Source organism: Mandrillus leucophaeus, unplaced genomic scaffold (genome assembly GCF_000951045.1).
Source record: "Mandrillus leucophaeus isolate KB7577 unplaced genomic scaffold, Mleu.le_1.0 Scaffold114, whole genome shotgun sequence".
Taxonomy (NCBI): domain Eukaryota; kingdom Metazoa; phylum Chordata; class Mammalia; order Primates; family Cercopithecidae; genus Mandrillus; species Mandrillus leucophaeus.
The window spans coordinates 3,809,063-3,816,346 of NW_012099654.1; the positions used below are offsets into that span (position 1 = coordinate 3,809,063).

At 41.3% G+C, this 7,284-nt stretch overlaps 1 protein-coding gene across 2 annotated transcripts in view; it reads left to right on the forward strand.

The window, feature by feature from the left end:
• The window catches only part of FAM169A (family with sequence similarity 169, member A), an 84,221-nt gene that overhangs the window by 1,032 nt on the left and 75,905 nt on the right, over positions 1 to 7,284 (forward strand). The window lies entirely within an intron of this gene.

Here is a 7,284-nt window from a genome sequence, read left to right on the forward strand (position 1 = left end):
CAGGTGCGCTGGCCTCCGCCTCGGCGCCACCATTTTGTGTGAGGGAATGCTGGTCTTCTCCCCTCGCCTCCGCCGCGGGCCAGTTCGCAGCTGCGGCTGGCCGCCCCCTCCCCTCGTCCTCTCCCCACCTCGATGCTTGGCGTGCGCGCTGATTGCTTTGGCTTGGGGAGACGCGGACTCGGGGAGGTGTGGAACTTCAGCGTTTAGACTCGGTTCACGCGACCAGGTGGCCTCCAGAGATGCTCTGACCGTCTTCCCTTACCTGTAACTACTTTTGGAATAGATACTGTATGATTCTCTCTCCTCTAGAATGCAGGTCGTTGCAGTTTTGTCCTAATTGTGTTCTCAGCTCTCCATTATGCCATTTTTCAAGAGGCCTTTGCCTTAGGAGGTAAAGCCTTGAACCCTGGGTGGTTTATGGCTCGGGGGTCTGGATTACACTGACTCCCATGACTGTCCTTGGGGAGAAAGGATGAAGCATTTCACTGGCTTTTTAGCGTCTGGGAAGCGGCGTGGGTATCGTGTCGGGGTGGATTCGAAAATAACCACCTGATGCAGGTCACCTTTCCCCGCTGGGAGAGCAGTTCTTAACGTAAATTAAAACGGTGTGTACGGATTTTTTGTGGAGTTGGAACTGGAGGGACATATTTCTAAAAAATTTCCAGAAGGGAAAGTTTTCATTGTGATTCTCAGAGAACTGTGACACAGTTTGTCATTTTCAAGGTTCCTGAGAATTTGGGAAATATTTTAATTCGTTGGCTCCTCGCGAATTACTCTACTTACGAACTGAGCAGATTATACCCAAGCCATTTGTATTTTGTCATTGCATCACAGACAGGGATTACAATCGGGAATGCTGGCTGTTGCATAATGAACACATTTGGGCCCTGGAGGGAATTCACCGAAGTGGATCTGGGTTTGGTGTGCCATGCGATTTTATTTTTTACACAGGATGTACAGATAATCTTTGCAAACTACGTCCCTTATCCTACTATGAAGTGTTGACAAGAGGAAAGATTTTTAGTGACTAGTATGGACCAGACTAAATTTTTTAGTATTTTAGTTTTGCTTGTTTTGGAGGAAAGGCAAGGAATGAGATGGCGAGAGGCACCTGGGAAAAGTCCGTTTGTCCTAACACTCGAAGCGCAAACAAAGATAAAACATGATCGTCATAGTGGACTTTTCTCCTTAAATTAATGATGAGGATCTGTTTGGGGAACTTAGAAATAGCTTACGTGAATAGCAACGTTGACCTTCCACATGAGTGACCATAAATTAAGATGTCTTACCTGTGGATTTTAGGTTCTAAAAGGCTTCAAATTAGTCTGACCTTTGAGATAGTATTCAAGTCATTACAAATGCTATCATTTATTTAATAAAGATGGAATATATATCCAACAAAGGATTTTGATTTGGAGAAAACTAATTAAGTGCTTTTGAGGAAAGATTTCCATGTCACCCTCCTTATTAAATTAAACTTTTCATTTTCTGTTTTGTTGAAAACTCCCACTAATTTTGTCTTCAAACAAGTGATTCCATATCGTTTACCATCTCTGGCAGAAATATCATGCTTCCCATTAAAGCTATGTTTGTTCTATAGGGAGAATTATGGAGACAAGAAGAACCTTAGACATTTAGAGATGAGTCTTGGTTTAGGGAATTTAAGTAAGCAAAGCTTGCCTGCTAGGGATTGCGGGTGACCTGTCTGGACCTATCCTAGGCCTATGGGGGATGAGATTTTTTTTTTTTTTCTAGCAAATAACAGCGCTGAGTCAAACACAACTCTTACACTTTTACATTGATTCTGTTATATTACAAGTCAGAGAAGTTCACTGAATTGGTAAGATTGTATTTAATTGACTCCAGTTTGGAAGTGATCTTGGTGTGCTTTTGTCTTTGAAGTTGCTTGAGATTTTGAACATTATTTTACCAATGGTTGAGAAATTGAAAACAAAAACCTAATATTTTTCTCTATTAGCTCCTGCCTAAATACTCCGTTTTAAGCCTTAAGCATATTATGTTCAGTCGTCTGCCTAAAAATTCAGTAAGATTTACTTTTTAAAGGTAAGTACAACATAAGAGAGTTGAGTATTCATGTAGAGGTTCCAACAGTATCTGTCTAGCTCACGCCTGTAATCCCAGCACTTTGGGAGGCCGAGGCGGGTGGATCACGAGGTCAGGAGATCGAGACCATCCTGGCTAATAGGGTGAAACCCCGTCTCTACTAAAAATACAAAAAATTAGCCGGGCGTGGTGGTGCGCGCCTGTAGTCCCAGCTACTCGGGAGGCTGAGGCAGGAGAATGGCGTGAACCCGGAAGGCGGAGCTTGCTGTGAACCGAGATCGCGCCACTGCACTCCAGCCTGGGCGACAAAGCGAGACTCCGTCTCAAAAAAAAAAAAAAACAAAAAAACCCAAAAAACACAGTATCTGTCAAGGATTCTGTATAAAGGATTGTTGGTTGGGTAGGAAGTTAAAACTTGTATGTTCCTTCCCCTGAGATTTTGTGATTCTAAGTGGAAAAAAGGAATTGTGTGATTATCGTATTTAAGATGATAGTCTCCTCCCATGCCATTATTTTTTGTATATTTAGCCCTGAAATTTAAGTTCTAAATTTGGTATGCCTCAGCGGTAGTAGGAATATTTCACAATTGTTTCAGTGATAACAATAAAATCACCAAGGTAGAATTATTAAGGGAAAAGTGTGATGATTTAAAGATAGTGAAGGAAAAACTAGTAATTTATCAGATATCCTAGAATACTTATTAGACTCTTGGAGTTTTAGAGTTGGTATATGATACCTTAACGTTTACGTGCTCTGTATAGGGGACTACTCATCTATGCTAGCCTGTTTTTTAGGCTAGAATTGTGACTTGCCTAGATTCCTTCCACCCCCACATGTGTTTTTTTTTTTTTTAAGAATACAGTTTTGGTTACTAATTGTTCCAGTGAAATGCTAGTTTTAGGCTAAACAAAGGTAGATTTCATTTATTCCACAAACATTGAGTGTCTGTTGTGTGTTGTAGGGCACAAACAGGCCCTACTGTCATGGAGTCTATAGTTTAGTGAAGTATTGTGGATTACAATGTTAACAATTCCTTAAGGTCTAACTATACAAAGGTTTTTGAAAATACAAGTTGGGAACAAATTTAGCAAATTGCATATTTCAAAAAGTGCCAAGTTGAATGTTGTCACACTTTATTTGTAACTTCTCAGGTATAGAATTAGTTTAATTTGGAAAATTCATTCCAGTAGTTCTTGTAATGTGTACTGTTAGGCTGGGTACAAAAACATGAATGTGCAAAGTAATCTAGAAATTCAGTGTTAAAGATGAGACAAACATTAAGGAGATAATCCTGTCCTGTGAGTGAACTGAACAAAGTAATATGGGGCTTGCAGAGGAGGGCTGCATTAATTCTGTCTGACTGACTGTGGAAGGGCTTTACAGAGGCGGTGACGGTTGAACTGGGTCTTGAACAATGGATGAGTGAGAACTTGTCAGAAGTTTTTGGGGATGTAGGATACGATGAGAGACAGTCCCAGCAAATGCTAAAGCGTAGAGTTATAACCGGTCCTGTTCTGAAAACAGGGAAGTCAGTTGATGTGGCCCAGGTCCCGTGGTCGTTGGGGCCTGATTGTGAATGGATGTGTATGAGTTTTGCTCCATGGTGATGGGGAACCAATAATGGGTTTTCGAAGAAAGGAATGAACAGAATGGGGTTCTCTCTCTCTCTTTTTAGGAAGATCATTCCAATAGCAGTTTAAACACTGGATTGGAGTGGAGAAAAGATACGAGCCTTTATGATAACCTTGGCAAAGCCTTGAAGCAAAGCTGTGGCTGTGGAGGTGACAGAGGAGGGGCTAGAGTTGAGACACATCTGCTGAAGTAGAAAGGCAGTATTTGAGGTCGAAGGAGATGTGCTTCGGTGTCACACAGACTGGATTTAAGTCAGGGCACCAGGACTCTGCTGCCATGGTTGTGTAAATGAGGGATAGTTACTTAGGCTTGGCTTCTTTAGCTGTAAAATGAGTATGAGACATACTTTGCAAGCTTATTGAAATGGCCAGAAGTAGTGTATAAAGCTCATTGACTGACATGTGATATGCGCATAATGATAGTATCACCCAATTTTGTTAATGATGACAATGAAGAGTTGTGTTAAGGGAAAAGAATGACTGAGTGGAGGATGACTTCAACAGGTTTTAGCATACAACTGGGTAGGTGGTTGCTTTGTTAATATAGAATGTGAGGAGAGGAAGAAGAGAGGATTGTAGAGGGAGAGAAGGTAACATTTTTTTTCTTTTGGAAGATGGAGTCCCTTTTTTTGTTTTTTGTTTTTTTTTTCTTTTTTTGGAAGATGGAGTCTCGCTCTGTTGCCCAGGTTAGAGTGCAGTGGTGCAATCTTGGCTCACTGCAACTTCTGTCTCCTAGGTTCAAGTGATTCTCCTTCCTCAGCCTCCTAAGTAGCTGGGATTACAGGTGTCCACCACCATGCCTGGCTGATTTTTGTATTTTTAGTAGAAACAGCATTTTACCATGTTGTCCAGGCTGGTCTTGAACTCCTGACCTCAAGTGATCTGCCAGCCTTGGCCTCCCAAAGTGCTGGGAGCCACCATGCCTGGTCAACTTTGGATATACTTTATTTAGGTTTGGGTTTCCTGAGGGAGAATCCAGGTAGAGGTGTTGCGTGAACTGTTGCAAATATGAATCAGAGATCTAGGCAGATGATAGATAGTCGGGAGCTACCAGTGTATACATTTGGTAAATGGAGCCTCTAGATGGGATAAGATTTCTAAGTAAGAGCAAGTGGAATAACTGAGGCTTGTAGTTAGGTGAAATATTGTGAATTAAAATGTTAAAAGGTTCCTTAAGTCCAGATGCACACAATTTTTGAAAATATGAATTGGGAACAAATCCATTTATTAGACTGTTTTTATTTTTGAAATGGAGCCTCACTCTGTCACCTAGGATGGAGTGAGTGGTACAATCTTGGCTCACCATAACCTCTGCCTCCGGGTTCAAGTGATTTTTAGTAGAGACGGGGTTTCACCCTGTTAGCCAGGATGGTCTCGATTTCCTGACCTCGTGATCCGCCCGCCTCGGCCTCCCAAAGTGCTGGGATTACAGGTGTGAGCCACTGGCCCTCGGCCTTATTTAGAAATCTTATTCTGTCTAGTGGTTCCATTTACCAAATATATACACTGGTAGCTCCCATATCTGTATTATCTGCCTAGATCCCTCTCCAGAAGGTCGGATTGTCCTGAGTGTCAAGGAAAGACAGAAACTTTTAAGTGACAGAAGGTGGTCAGTTTGGTGTAGTCTGTCATAAGGTCAAGAGAAGTAAGAATGAAAATAATCAGTTGAATTTGGAACTTGGAGGGTTATTGTAGATCTTATGAGTAGTAGCATTAATATAGTGATAAGGACAGAAGCCAATTTATTAATTCATAGAAGTGGAGAAAAAGTCAGTGAGTTTGACTTACTGTTATACAATGAAAGATAAAGTACTAAACCATACTAATAAAAGAATTTTGTAGTCTGAAAGCTTTTATACATGTATACCAGTGCTTTCAAGTTTGGATTGACTTGTGATGTACCTAATTAATTTATTCTGAGACTTCCATCAACAGTAGTTGCTACTCAGTGCAGTTCTACAGTTTAAGCCCATAGGCATAGGTTTGAATCCTGACTTTGCTGTTTCTAGCTGCCTGACTTTTATTAAGATACCGAATCCCTCCTGGCCTCAGGTTCCTCATCTGTAAGAGTGGTTATTACAGAATTCATCTCAAAATGTTGTTGACAGAATTACCTAAATGTGCTAATGTATTAATGGTGAGCTACTAATATTATTATCAGCGGAATTAGGATAGCTTTTAGTGTCTACTTCAGTGATCCTCATCTTCTTATCTTTTCTCCCTTTTATTATCTCTCTACACCCACCCCATGTACCACGTATGACACTTCGTTGAGGTTCTCTTCTTTTCTAATAGTGATGGGGTCTCGCTTTGTTGCCCAGGCTGGTCTTGATCTCCTGGCCTTAAGCAGTCCTTTCACCTCAGCTTCCCAAAGTGCTGGGATTATAGGCATGAGCTACCATGCTCAGCTGAGGTACATTTCAAAGCAGTAATTTACTTCCTTATTTTAAAAAAATCGTGATGTATCTGTCTCTCATCAATCAGAACTTTTGATTTATGTGAGATATAACCACAAGTTGAGTTGATAGAAATGTTAAAAATTAAGAAAACCTTCATTTTTTGTTAGTTTGTGTATTAATGTGAAGGAGATGTATGTTTTTTGGTTTTTGTTTTTTTGAGATGGAGTCTTGCTCTGTCGCCCAGGCTGGAGTGCAATGGCGCGATCTCAGCTCACTGTACCCTCCGCCTCCCAGGTTCAAGCAATTCTCCTGCCTCAGCCTCTTGAGTAGCTGAGACTACAGGCATGTGCTACCGTGCCTGGCTAATTTTTTATGTTTTTAGTAGAGACGGGTTTTGCCATGTTGGCCAGGCCGATCTCGAACTCCTGTTCTCAGATGATCCACATGCCTCGGCCTCCCAAAGTGTTGGGATTACAGGTGTGAGCCACCATGTCCAGCCTTGTTTTGTTTTTAAAAACTGAAAATAATTCATGTTAGCCCCCTCTATAGTTTTTATGGGTCCCAAACTAAGAGGCTGTCTTCTAATTTTAGATATGGTACTGTTCTCTATTAATTATTTATACTCATGAGTGGAAAATATAGCTAAAGTTAGCAAAAAAGTACCCCAATTTTGTTTTACTTTTTAATTTTTCAACTTTTATTTTAGGTTCAGGAGTACATGTGTAGATTTGTTAAATGGGTGAATTGCATGTTGCTGGGGTTTGGTGTACAAAATGATTAGTCACTGAGGTAGTGTGCATAGTACCTGATAGGTAGCTTTTTGGCCCTTACACTCCTCCCACCCTCTACGTTCAAGTAAGCCCTGGTGTCTGTCGTTCCCTTCGTCGTGTTCATGTGTGCTCAGTGTTTAGCTCCCATTTATAAGTGAGAACATGTGGTATTTGGTTTCTCTTCCTTTGTTAATTCCTTTAGGATAATAGCCTCCATCTGCATGCATCCATGTTGCAGCAAAGGACATGATGTTTCTGTTTATTTGTTTGTTTGTATTTTTGAGACAGAGTCTCGCACTGTCACCCAGGCTGGAGTACAGTGGCGCGATCTGGGCTCACTGCAACCTCTGCCTCCCAGCTTCAAGCGATTCTCCTACCTCAGCCTCCCAAGTAGCTGAGATTACAGGTGCCTGCCACCAA